At 34.5% G+C, this 13,090-nt stretch overlaps 1 protein-coding gene across 1 annotated transcript in view; it reads left to right on the plus strand.

Annotated features, from left to right (window-relative positions):
* Positions 1–8,151: 8,151 nt before the first annotated feature.
* Positions 8,152–13,090, plus strand: part of CDH18 (cadherin 18) — an 870,012-nt gene continuing 865,073 nt past the window's right edge. The window contains exon 1 of the mRNA XM_081054270.1: positions 8,152–8,483. The gene's annotated coding sequence lies outside the window, so the exon portion shown is untranslated. The remainder of the gene's footprint in view (positions 8,484–13,090) is intronic.

The following is a 13,090-nucleotide window of genomic DNA, read 5'->3' on the forward strand; positions in this document are numbered from 1 at the left end:
GGTAGCTGCAGCCTTTGTATAATGCTCCTCTCTGGAATAATCTGGTTTAACTGCACTATGTTTCTTAGCACCATAAGCACCCCCAGTTGCATGTACCCATTCTCCTAGTATCAGTTGAAATCCATCTGACACCTCCGCTCCAGCCATGCAGCGAGAAACTCGAAGCAGAGATCAGGCCATTACGTGGAAGGACCACCTGGCTCATCATCTTCTGCTTTGCTGAAAACTCCCTGTCTGATTTCTCTGTCTGATTTCAGCTTTCTGTTTGAACCTATAATAGTTAACAGTTTATGTATTCCGTGTAAAGAGACTTTATGGAAAACATTCCCTATCCCTATAACCGAAGCTTACAAGGTATTGTTTGGTAAAATTGTTGTATCCCCTGTACTGAAACATTTAACAAGCATTTTGTAATCCTATCTCTACCATCTTTTACTTTCCCAACCACTTCTTACAGAAGGAGAGCCCTTCTTATAAAAGGGAATATGAAACTCAATTTTGTTCTCCATTTCAGTTTTGATGTTGTAGTGAAAATCTGGGAAACTTTGGTAAAAGTGTTAAGCCTGTCATAGAGGCTGTTGGTGCTTTCCTTAGTCAGTTGTATCAGATGGTCTTTGACTTTGATTCCGTATACTGGGGAAGTAACTCGGGGAGTAAAGAAGGTATTTTGTAAATGGCATTTTATTATTACACTAGCCTTCTTGGCATCACTTCCTATCCCAAAATACACAACAAACCAATTATACAGTGGTGTATATTAGTGTATTTGCATATATGTTTATTGCTGTAGGATTGTTAGTTCCAGATTATAGAACCAGGCTAACTATTCTAGCAATTAGGAATTTAAGGATATTAGTTTTGTCCCAGGCTCACTAGGAGAGGGAAGAATCAAGCTAGGATTCTACACACTCAGGAATTACACATCCAGGATAAGAAAATGAGAAAGGTTTAAGTGCAACCATATGCAGACACTCTTCTAATGGAAACACCACTGTGCTTCTCTTGTCACCTAAAACAATAGGGACTAGACCCAATAATTATGTTTCTGCTGTCCCCTCAATCACAGATGCATTCCCTGTCATGCTGGCTAGCAGACGTGGTCTGTCTTGGTTGATAACCATCTCACTTTGCTCATTCACACTTTCGAGGTTCATCACGACACAGTTGATTGGCAGATACAAAGACATACACCAACAATTTATCTGAAGGTAAGCCTAAAAAATATAGCTCCGAGATGATCACACAAAGACATGGAAAAGGCATTTGGAAGCATAATAAATATGATTCCTACAGTAACAATTATAAAAACTGTGGTCATCTAAACTTTGAGCTTTAAGTAAATTTGGATTGAATCTCTTATCCTACAACTCGAAAAAATTCAGCGGTTGCCCAACATTTTGCTTATTACTAGGATTTAAATTCTCTTGGAAAAGCCCTTATTTGGTATTCTATATTCATGAAATATCTTTATTTCATCCCATATCCTGAGAGTTTCCCTTCTCTGAGCTGACCTAGAACTGAATTCAAGTCTTAACCACTATGCATACTGCCCATGCTTGCATTTTAAAGATTCTTCTGGCATTTTGGTATATTGAAAGGAAATTGTGTAATTAATTTAAATTGATTTTGCTTCAGCCACCTCTACTATCATCAATTCTTTTAATCGAGCTCCTCTTTCCAACATCTTTAATATTGTTGCTCCACCCAACCCCCCTTTTCTAGCTTAGTCCTCACCCAACCACACCTTCAAAGCCCCACACGTTTCTTACTCTTCACCATTTACCTATCTCCCTGGATAACAATCAGTCATTCAAGATAAACTTAGAGAACAACCCTCCTGCCCCTTAAAACAAAGTGTGTTTCAAAACTGGGCAGTTGTCTTCCTGAAAATAATTATCAATCTATATCTTAAAGTAATGATATTCTCCCCAATATTGGCATAATATCTCACAGTTAAAAATAATTTAATTCAAAAATCACTTATTAAGTCTTTGCTGTGTGTTAATTTTGTTTTACTGTAGAAGATAAAATAACATTAAATCTATTTCCTGCTCAAAAATTGCTTATAGTCTCCTCAGAGGTTTAAAATACATATAAGGACAAATATACTTACAAGGATAGGTAGCAGTAATACAAAACAATATGAGGGTTAGAGATACTATGTACTACCAGGGTTTAATGCTAATATGAAAGTGAGAATAACAGTTTCTCATTACCAAAGGAATATAGTTACTCACTAACTTGTTTTTCCATTGTGTCATCATTTTCTGAGAAAGTATTAGTGAAGAAAATCTTTCTTCATAGGTTAATGTTTGATATGCACATATCATATTTCAAAAGTGAAAGCAGCTTCAAAAATTACGTAGTTTTATTTGATATTGTTTTGATGATTCATATGTAAACAAGTTATAAACACTTGCAATAAATTCCTTTTAAATGTAGATGTGCATTTTGTGCATCACAAAACAAGTGCTTGTCAATATTCCAAAGATTTAACATATTATTATTAACTGTCAAAAACTTGAAGCATTTAAATTCATATTGCTCTACAATTGGCACGATTTCTAATTATTAAAAGTAGTTGGATTCAATAAGTAATAGAAGACTGTGAATCCTAACATTCTAATTGTTTAAAGTAGCTTAGTTATTGATACAGAATCCTGTTGACCTTTTATATGAGAAATGCTTCTCATTTTCATGTTATAATATTTATTTTTTAAACTCTAATACAGTATTCCTTTCACATCTGTACTCCTCATTGTGTCTAGCTTGAGTTTTGCATGTAGAGTTACTCAGTGTAAAATTATTCAAATAATAGTAACCATGTGGGAGAAAATAACCACTGGTTGAGAAAGGGAGAGCATCACATAGCTGACACTTTTACATGCGTTTCATTCTCTGGTCATCTCCATTATTGTAATTGATCCTAATAGACCACAGTACAAAACAAAACTGCTCTTTTTAAAGCACCAGTGAATGCCTGGTACATTTTTCACTGTTACTTCTTTAAACTTCTATTGTCTGGATTGCTCATGCCAATTCTCAGTTTCATTCATTCATTGGTTTATCTCTATGGATTATTTTTCAAATATTAGGGTTCTCCATGCTTCTGTCTTTGATCCTTTTATCTTTTTATGTTACCTGTTCTTTCTTGATACTTTTGACTATTGTAAATGATTATCTATATCTCAATCTTCTGCTCAAATAACTATCTTAAGTACCAAAACTCAAGTAGTAAACAGTTACTGAAACCTATACCTGTGTGTCCATCATAAATATCAACATTATCATCTCCAAAACTAAAATATATCTTTCTGTTCCTATCATCACTCAATATCAAGATAAACCCATAATTAATCTTTGTTTTGACACTTACCCAAAATTCAACAACTTAGTGAGCCCTGAACATTTTATCGCCTAAAAACTCTTTTTGCCTCATCTCTATATCCATAGTATGTCTACTAAATATTCTCTCTAAAGCACTACTATTATTATTATTGTTATTATTATTACTTTTAAAACATAATTTTTAAGAGTAGTTTGTTCTAAAAAGATACTAAAGTTTGATAAAACCATTTTCATGACTTCAGTGCCATCATAAAATTACAAAGAACAGATATAATATCAGAAAACACTCTGACATCACCATTTTCTCTCCTGATCTCTTCTTACCATAGAATGCAAAATCATTCTTCATTGACATTTTCCACCTTTGTAACCATCCCTCTATGTCCCTTTCAGTACCCCCATTTCAGTTTTTAAAAGATTGTGAATCCCCTGATATGTGGTATATAAACCAAAAACAACAAAAGAACAAGACAAACAAATGAGAAACAAAAACTCATAGACACAGACAATAGTTTAGTGGTTACCAGAGGGTAAGGTGGGCGTGGTGGGTGGAATATGAGGGTAAGGGGGATCAAATATATGGTGATGGAAGGAGAACAGATTCTGAGTGGTGAACACACAATGGGATTTACAGGTGATGTAATACAGAATTGTACACCTGAAATCTATGTAAATTTAGTAACAAATGTCACCCCAATAAATAAAATAAATAAATAAATAAAAGATTGTGAATCTCAAACTGAGCTCAAATATCCTCTCCTTTTTTTAATTTCCATTATTTTTTTTCTTCTCCTCTTTGAAGTCTCCTGACACATAATTTTTACTGCTTACCATGTCTGCATGATTATGTTCCAATATTGTTACACATTTCCGTTTCCATGATTCTCAGTGCTCTGCATACAATTTTATGGTAGAATGTATTCATATTAATAATTATAATTATATTTATATGTTTTGTAAAATTACACACACACATATATATCAATATATATATATTTTTTATTGTTTTCATTACATGAATCAACTTGAAGACAGAAGAAATTCTGTTTAAATTCTCAGCTCCTCATAAGTTATTTGGAACGTTAAAGAATTTGCTATTATTTTTGGAATAAGTAAATTTAACAGAATAATGTTTAGCTTATCTTTTTACTCTTGCTTTCTAAGAAATAACACCTTTCTTCTTTTTTAGTACTAAATCCCCCATGAGAGCTATTGGTCCCACATTTCCATTACATTTGTTATATGATAAATTAAGCATCTGTCTCCCACCTGCTTTCTTAACTTCTCTCTTATAATCAATTATTCACCTTATGTAAAAAAAAAATACATTCTTTATCACCAAATATTAAAACCACTCAAACTCTGCAACATATTAGCTCCCATCCCTTCTCATCTCTCTTTGCACATTCCTGCCCAATTTCTTGTGAAAGGAGCCAAATTTTTGCTTTCTATTATTCTTTTCAATCTCTCAGGCATCTAAGCTGCTGAGCACAGCTCAGGAAATTTGTGCAAACCTACGGATTGTTACCACTGGAAATTGATGGCTTACAAGCTCACCTGGGCTCACAAGCCTCTCAGCCAACCTTCTCCTTCCACTTAGTAGGGTCTTCATTGTAATTCACCTCAGCAGCTATTCCCGTTCCACACAACTTTTCATTAACCCTTCACTTAACACCTCCTGTGTTTCTCATTACTCTTAGCACATGGCTTAGCAGTTAATAAACTTGAAAACTTTAGCTTCTTAGCCCTCATTAACACCCCTTTGACCCTCAAGTTTTAACTTTATCTATTTTTGCTTCCTCCACTTGTTCCAATTATGACCCACAAATCAATATCCAGGTTATTATTATTTTATTATATTACCTGCTGGTTCCTGAAAACTCAACGTTGTTAAGAATGAGGGTTTTGAGACACTTAATAGTTGTATTTAATTAGACAAAGGATTTAACCTCTGCAAGCTTTACTTTATTTAGATATAAAAGCGGATAATGTCTATTTCATTGAGTGTTAAATGAAATAATGTTTGCAGAATTCTTAGCTTAAAAATCGTCATGTATTGAGTACTCAATCATTCCCAAATTGGACATTATTGTCATTTGTTAAATAACTGATATACATCAGGCACAATTCTGAAAAATGTGAAGGGAAAGTATTGGACAAATCAAATTATTTTTCTTCATAGAGCTTGTATTGTTGTAGGAAACTGCACATAAAACGAATGCATGACTAAGGAAGGATGGATTCTATGAAAGAACCAAAAAAGAGATGGAGAAGAAATGTATGGTATTTATTATCTTCAGTCACACATCTTAGTTGAAAATTTAAAGTCTTCCTAAGCTGTACCTTTCCTTAGTAGGTTGCCAGTCATGTAGAGACTTTATTTTGGAACATTCCTCAATATTAGTTCACTCTGCTTATTCCCACCTGAGCACACTGGGTCTCCCTTATTACTCCTGAGAAAGACCTTGGCAATGGTCTCCCCTGTGATTACCTACTCCTACCATGGTCCCATTTCTGCATAATCTACAACCTTCTGTTAGACTGAGGTTCCCAGAGCACAGTTTGAATTTCATAACTTTTATGAAAGAAGAATATATTTAAAATGTTCTCAATTACCCAGTTACTTGCAGCCTAGCTTCAAGGATCCTCCATATTCTTCCCTTCTTTTCAGTTATATATACCGTTAGACCTATGTATTCTGACCCCCCTTCCCACTTTACTCTCCTTCTAACACCCCTCTCCATCTCCCACTTTGTTTGACCCCATAGTTTTACATTGTCCCTCTCCCCTCTGTTGCCTTTATCCTCTGCCTGCAAAATCATTTTTTTTTAATTCTCTTTGATGATAATCATTGCAAATGTCATACTTTTCTCAGGGTCTATCTGTGGCCCCAGAGGAGGTCTGATCTCAGTTTTGAGTTTACTCTGTCTCTTTGATCCTCTGGGAAAGAAGGTATTAATTACTCTTCCTTATATTTTGTTTCCTTGATAATTCCTCATTTACCCACCAGATCCTGAAAAATGGACTAATCCTACTACCATACACTGAAAATACCACACACACAAAGAAGCCTTTTTTCTACTTAATTACTTTTTTTATTAGAGTACAAGTCCTGATACAAAGAGTTGCTCAACAAATATTTGCTGAACTGAGTCAATTAAATCAAGGAAGTTTGCCTCTAATAAGTGTTACAACACTTTTTAATTTGAACTTTAATTGAGTGTAACTCCATGACCACACATACCTTACAGCCTTTCGGTCTTCATTTAAAAGACACTTTAGCGCATGTTACAAACTTTTATTTGTAATGTATGATGTTGAAAGTTGGAACTACAATGGCTACTGCCTGGCATGTAATTCCAAGTGGAAATAGAGGTGTAGTTAAACATTCCCATACAATTTACTTTAATGAGTGCAGTAATGTACTATTACAAAGAAAAAGTAACTAAAAGATTGGTTGACCAAGCAGTGTGAAAATGAGATAAGCAACCACCTTCTAATTAGAAATTAAGTGAGGATACATATCTAGGGTTTGCTAAGTGTTGGGGAAGGTCATCAAGAGGATACAGGTTGACCCTCAAGCTGGATCTGGGCAACTGAGGCTGCTGACCCCTCCCCTATCCTTGGAATGAGTGTTCTCCCCACCTTCCCTACAGTGGGCACCAATAGTAAGGAGGCCGCCTGGAGAGAGTGGTGTGTTGTTGAAACCACCTGGACAGACATGTGACTGAACTCAATTAAGACCTCTTAATAAATGTCTAAGATTCTGGTGAGGGCAGGGGTATGTCTTCTGATCTTTCAGTGATCAAGAGGACCTCTTAAGTGAGTTCGCTTGATTATTAAACCTGCCACCTCTGGAGCAGTCTTAGTAGCCTTCGTGTTCAGTCTCTCCTTGCCTTCTGTTTGGGGTTTGAGAGTTTGAGAAAACTAACACCAAGTTGACCCCAAATATGTTTTGTTGTTCTTTGTTTATTTTGCTTTGTTTTGTCTCCCCTCTTCCAATCCCCCTCTTCACCCCTGCTGCAGGATAATACAGTTTGCTTTATGCTTTTTTTAAATTATTTTATTTTGAAGTGAACTTGTCACTTTAAGAAGAAAATCTTCTTAACCTTGAAGAGATGAATCAGGTGTGACATGCTCTATTTGATACATTCAGAGGGATCCGTTTGTAGATTTATGCTTTAAATTGAAACCAACATTTTAGACATTTCAGGCTCTAGTTTAAAAATATCTACAAACATCATCCCTTATTCCTTTTGAGAAACAAAATATAAATCACTATTTTTCCAGAATAAAGTAAATAATGTTTAACATCAGTCAGGATAAAGGGGTACCCTTTAATTGATCTAAGCCATATAAGCTGCTGATGGTGCTGCTTTCCCTAGCAAAAATCTTTTTCAGTGTTTATAATTTTGCTTCTGATTTTTTCTTACATGATTCAATTCAAAAGCTTTCATCACACATGCACTCTAGTAATTTTTAATTGATGATGGGTAGGAGATGCAGGTGTGCAATTATTCATTTAATCAGATAAGAAAGGGTACATTTTTAAAATACTAAACACTGCAATCACTCTGAGCTTGCTTTGAGCCTCTGCTCTCTCAATCCCTATCTCGAAGTGAAATAAAATAATGAAAAATACTTGGCTAAACTGCTGGCAAAACTCTTATTGTTTGTACCACTCTTGGAAAAGACTCTTGGGACTAGCAGTGTAATCCTTGCTATTGATTGGCTGGTTAAATAGAGGACTATTAGCTTCAGACAGGCTAGATTGATTATACAGCAGCAGCAGGAGCTGAGACTGGGAGCTAAGTGAGCGTCAGGGTGAAAAGCAGGGAGAGAGAGTTAACGCAAGCTTGGGAGGGAGACAGTGCACGTTCTGGGGCATCACTATGTGACTGCTGGTGCCGATTATCTTGCTTCGCAGCTCCCTCAGTCAACAACTTACTGAGGTGCCTTTTCTTTTACAAGAGGATGTCGGCTCTGAGCCTCAGCAAGAAATAACAGACTTCACCTTGGAATAGTTCATCTCACTCCTGCATCATTAAAGAGGATTTTGAAAAGAAACAAAAATCAAGTCCTACTTCGAGCCTCACTTTGTTCCAGAATTGAAGGGAAACAGTTTCATGCTCCAGGTAAGGAGATTACCTTTTTATTTCTGGATTCCTTTTTAGTCATTCATAGTAATATACATCATAGCTTGGCATGGTTTAAAAACTGAGTTTGCAGTGATGTGTTAAATTCAGAGCAATGTACAGGCATGTGAATTTAGAAATGTGTTGATGCATGTTGATATGAATCTAGTTGGTATTCTTTCTATCTATCTATCTATCTATCTATCTATCTATCTATCAATTATCTATCTACCTACCTACATATTTGCTTTGTGTTTTTTTTTTTATAAGACCACTTGATTATAATGTTATGTAGCAAATACTCTGTGTGAAGAAGAGAAATAAGCAAAGTCCATACTGAAAAGGTCATTTTTGGTGACAACTTTAAAATATGTTCACATGTATTGTTCTTAGCTGTTAAACAACTTTGAGAAATAACAGCATATCATGAAAGGGACATTACTATATTAACTGTCCTCTGTGTTTCATACAGATACAGAAGCTATTATGTGCTTTTAAATGACTGTCAATGATCTTTTTTTCTGAATCTGTCTTGATTGCAGTGTTAACTCTTCAACATAAACATGATGTGTTGTAAATGACATGACATTAGACTGCCATTTTCTTATGGCTGAATTACTGATGGCTAGTATTTGGTTTTAAAAAAGTACTGAGCTAAGATAAGGCAAAGAAATGTGACTGGAGACATTTAGCTCTTCTAGAGTTCATAGCTAAAGCTGCAGTTCCAATCAATTAATGCTGTGTCAGTGATGGGACGTGCTGGTAAAGTGTCTGTGAATGTATATAAACTTTGCACATATTAAATTCTCTGCTGGGAAGCTGTTTTTGTTGTTTTGTTTTGATTTTGTGTTTTTGTTTGTTTGTTTGTTTTTGAGGAAAGCAATAGAATAGAATCAGAATAATGAGTTGGGGCAATGCAGTGCTGTTGTAGTTGACTGACCTTAGGCTTATAGGTCATGGATGTCAGTTGCTAAAGAGACATCATTGTGATAATGAAACATAAAGGAGTTATTTCATCCTTACTGGAATTATGGTTTGTGACACATTTGATATCTATTTCCTTTGGATCAATGAAGAGGGACATTCTACCCCAAGACTTGCTCTGATTGTCCTTTTAAGTGAAGTTCCCTGCATCACTCCTCTAAAGATCAAATTGGCAAAACTTTTTAATACGTTGTGCAGTATTTCAAATAAGAACACGGTTGCCAATGCTCTTGGGAGCCAATATAGCTGAAGTTAGGAATATTGTATGTTCTGAGTTGCTGCATTTGTGTGTGTTTCACCCTTGCTTGTATTTTAATCATAACTGTATTTTTGAAGAACACAGTTTTTCATAACATGCTTTTACTTCTAAACGTGAAAAAATGTTTTGATGCTTTATAATGTAAATATTATAGCTACCTATTATAGCTACTGCTAATGAGGTTTCATGATACTATAAATATTATGGCTATTTTCATTCATAATAACCATATTAAAAGGAATAATTATATTGGTACAACTTTTAAAGTACTGTTTGTCTAAAAGAATATAAATGTGTATTAGAGAGCATTAATTATTTTCGTCTTTGAACTGAGTCATTTGAAAAAAATGTTTTATGTACATCATTTTTGAGTAATTTGTTTGAGAAACTAATGCCAAACTAGTAACTAAGGAAAGTGACAGGAACTATAAACCATACATTTATGTAGGTAGTAGCAATATTATATGAAATCCACACACAGCAAATCTTGCAGAATTATTGATTTGCATGTATTAGATTAATTATGCTGACTTTTGTGCAATGTATCCAAAATTTTCTTTTTAATCCTTCCATTTTATTGTTTATGCAAAACAATCTTATATATCTGATTAAAATATATAATTAATGTTTAACTAATTTATCTAGTCATTTTTAAATTTAGTACACAGTTACTTAAAATTCCATAACTTTTGTTGCAACAGACTTAAGTGTCTAAACTATTTATACAGTCATTTTCTTATAACCCTTATTTATGGGTTGTACAAGGTATATACATTAAAGAAAACTAATTCTCAATTGCACTGTGTGTTTTTCATGAGACCTAATATTTTAGCATGGGTATATGTGAACATCCATACTTATTTTTTCCCTATGTATAGTCATGTTTTTACTTTAAAATTATTTAAGAAGTAATTTCTTAAACTCTGTGCCTCTGGCACTTAGACATTCTTCTTAGCTTACCCTCAGTGTTACTTTGATTCTATTTATTGTTACCTTACAAATTTTGTAATTACTCCTAGAGGGATTTGCTTCTCTATTTTCTTAATAGGAAATGGCCTTGTTACTGGTGGAGGGGGTAGCAATTTCTTTAAGTAACACTTCACACTTAAAAACTAATTAATGTCTCCTGCATTATAATCAGTGTTCCTCAGCAAACATGGAGGAATCAAATGTCCTAGAACTTCATGTGTATAAGTGTCAGTCTGAGTTTCAATTCTAGCCACTTACTTAGTCAGATCAACTTAGGAATTCTCACTTTCCTTTCCATTTTTGAGGGACCTGCATCTGACCTTTTGTTCAACCTTCTGTTCACTTCCACAGTATAAGACGTCTGCACTGATTATTCATTTTAGCCATAGTGAACCAACAGGAATTGAGAAAGCACCACCTCTTCTGTTTTTATAGGTGTCTGAACCGTTAGGGGGCTCTTTCTTCCTGTGTTATACTCAGCAAACAACTGACAAGATATACTGCTTTCTGAAAGGATTTCCGCTGTTTTTCAAATGAGAGTGCTGCTTGAAGTAACTTTCTCTGCTCCCCACAAAAAGGAAACGTTTTAAGTCACTTAGAATTATTTATTTTTATAGGAAAGTGAATTTATCCTGTGCTGTCTAAATTTAACTTCTTTACAAAATAATTGTATAGAAGATGATTAATTTTTGAAAATAACAGGGGCTTTAAATATTAAAATGACTGATTTCAGGCAAATTTAGAGATTGTATGTTATGCAATTAACATGGTAAGAAAGGTGAAAATGAGGGAAAAAGCAGAAGGGAAAAAAACTTCCTTTACAGTTGTCTGCAAATATCTGTGAACAGCACAGAGAGAATGAATGACTCTGCTTACATGCAATTTGCTTTCAGGAGAAAAGAACAGCAGGCAAGTAAAACAGAAAATTACTTGTTTTGTACTAAAAGAGACATGGAAGAATTGAAAATAATAGGTAGTTTCACTATCCATACATATGTAGGAAATGCATTTTAAATTCCAGAAGATTTTTCTTCATCACACACATGAAGTTGGTGCAAAAACAATTTGCAATTGTTTTTAACCTTCTAAACCACAGTTACTTTTGCACCAACCTATATGAAGTTTTCGTAAATACACACAGAGGTGACACAAGTTCTGCTTATGGTGGGGTGGGGTGCTTCCTGTATCCTTTTTGAAACCATGCATATTAAATGGTCCTGCAGACTTTTTTAATAAATGGAAATGCATTCCTCCCATGCCTACAGCAGCTAAAGATGTTTCCTGATTGCAGGAGTTATTTGGGGATTAGTCAACATTTAACAATGGCCCAAAGCAAAAGCAATCTATTTAGTGGGTCCAGGCCTTTCATCCAATGATACCAGCTCCATGGAATGAGAAAGAAGTGATACACACCTTCTGAGAGAGACATATTTGGGGAAGTGAGAGAAGAGGAGAGATTCTGAGCAATGCATCGTGGTATTCCAAACCTTTGTTAAATGGCTCCTTGACTTACCAGGGTAGAAGAAGAGTTGCTCAAATAAAATTGAAAGATGGAAATGGTATAGATATTTCCTTTACTGGTGTTTTGAAAGTAAACCTGCAAGTGGTTTATTCTTTGTTTGAAAATTTGCATACCTTGAAAGGACTGAATTTTGAATGCAACTAGTATAATATATATCGTTGTATAGGGATCATTTCAAGTCCAGCTGAAACACATGGGCGTATACTCTAATGTGGTTTTTTCTCACCAAATTAAGTTTTGGTGATATGGATTATTGAGTAATAAGACTTGCATGGGAATACTGATGCTACAGATTTGATTTAATAAATGTGCAACATTTTAAGAACTCTAAATTTCTTCCAAAGAGAGATTTTTATTTTTATTTATTTTTTATGTTAAGGTAGCACAGTCATGGAGATGGAGAAAGGGCCTAAAGTGGAAAACACGATAAAGAAATGCAAATGCAGTGACTGTACATGAATTTTTTATGTTGCAAACATTTTCCCAGAACCAAGAGACAAATATAACAATGCAAGTTAAATATTCATATCTTCTATATGATGGTAAAGAAGTAGAAATACCACTGACATGTAACATTTGTATACTTCATGGTATGGAGAGAAAGTTGTGTGGGATGTAGGAAAATTGGTAACTGGTATTTAACTGCCAATATGATTAAATTCATATCAGATTTTCAGAGACAACAAGATACTCATTTCTTTTGAGTTAAATTGAATGGATTGAGATGAATGATGTTAATAATTAGAAAGCATACATATGTTTATATTTGTTGTTTTTGTCACCGTTACCACTTTTGTAACTATAAAATCACTTTTAGGCTTGCTTATCTTTGTGAAACTATGTGTATGTATGGTTGGGTGAGAATATGTGTGT

This window comes from Rhinolophus hipposideros (assembly GCF_964194185.1).
Source record: "Rhinolophus hipposideros genome assembly, chromosome: 7".
Lineage (NCBI taxonomy): Eukaryota > Metazoa > Chordata > Mammalia > Chiroptera > Rhinolophidae > Rhinolophus > Rhinolophus hipposideros.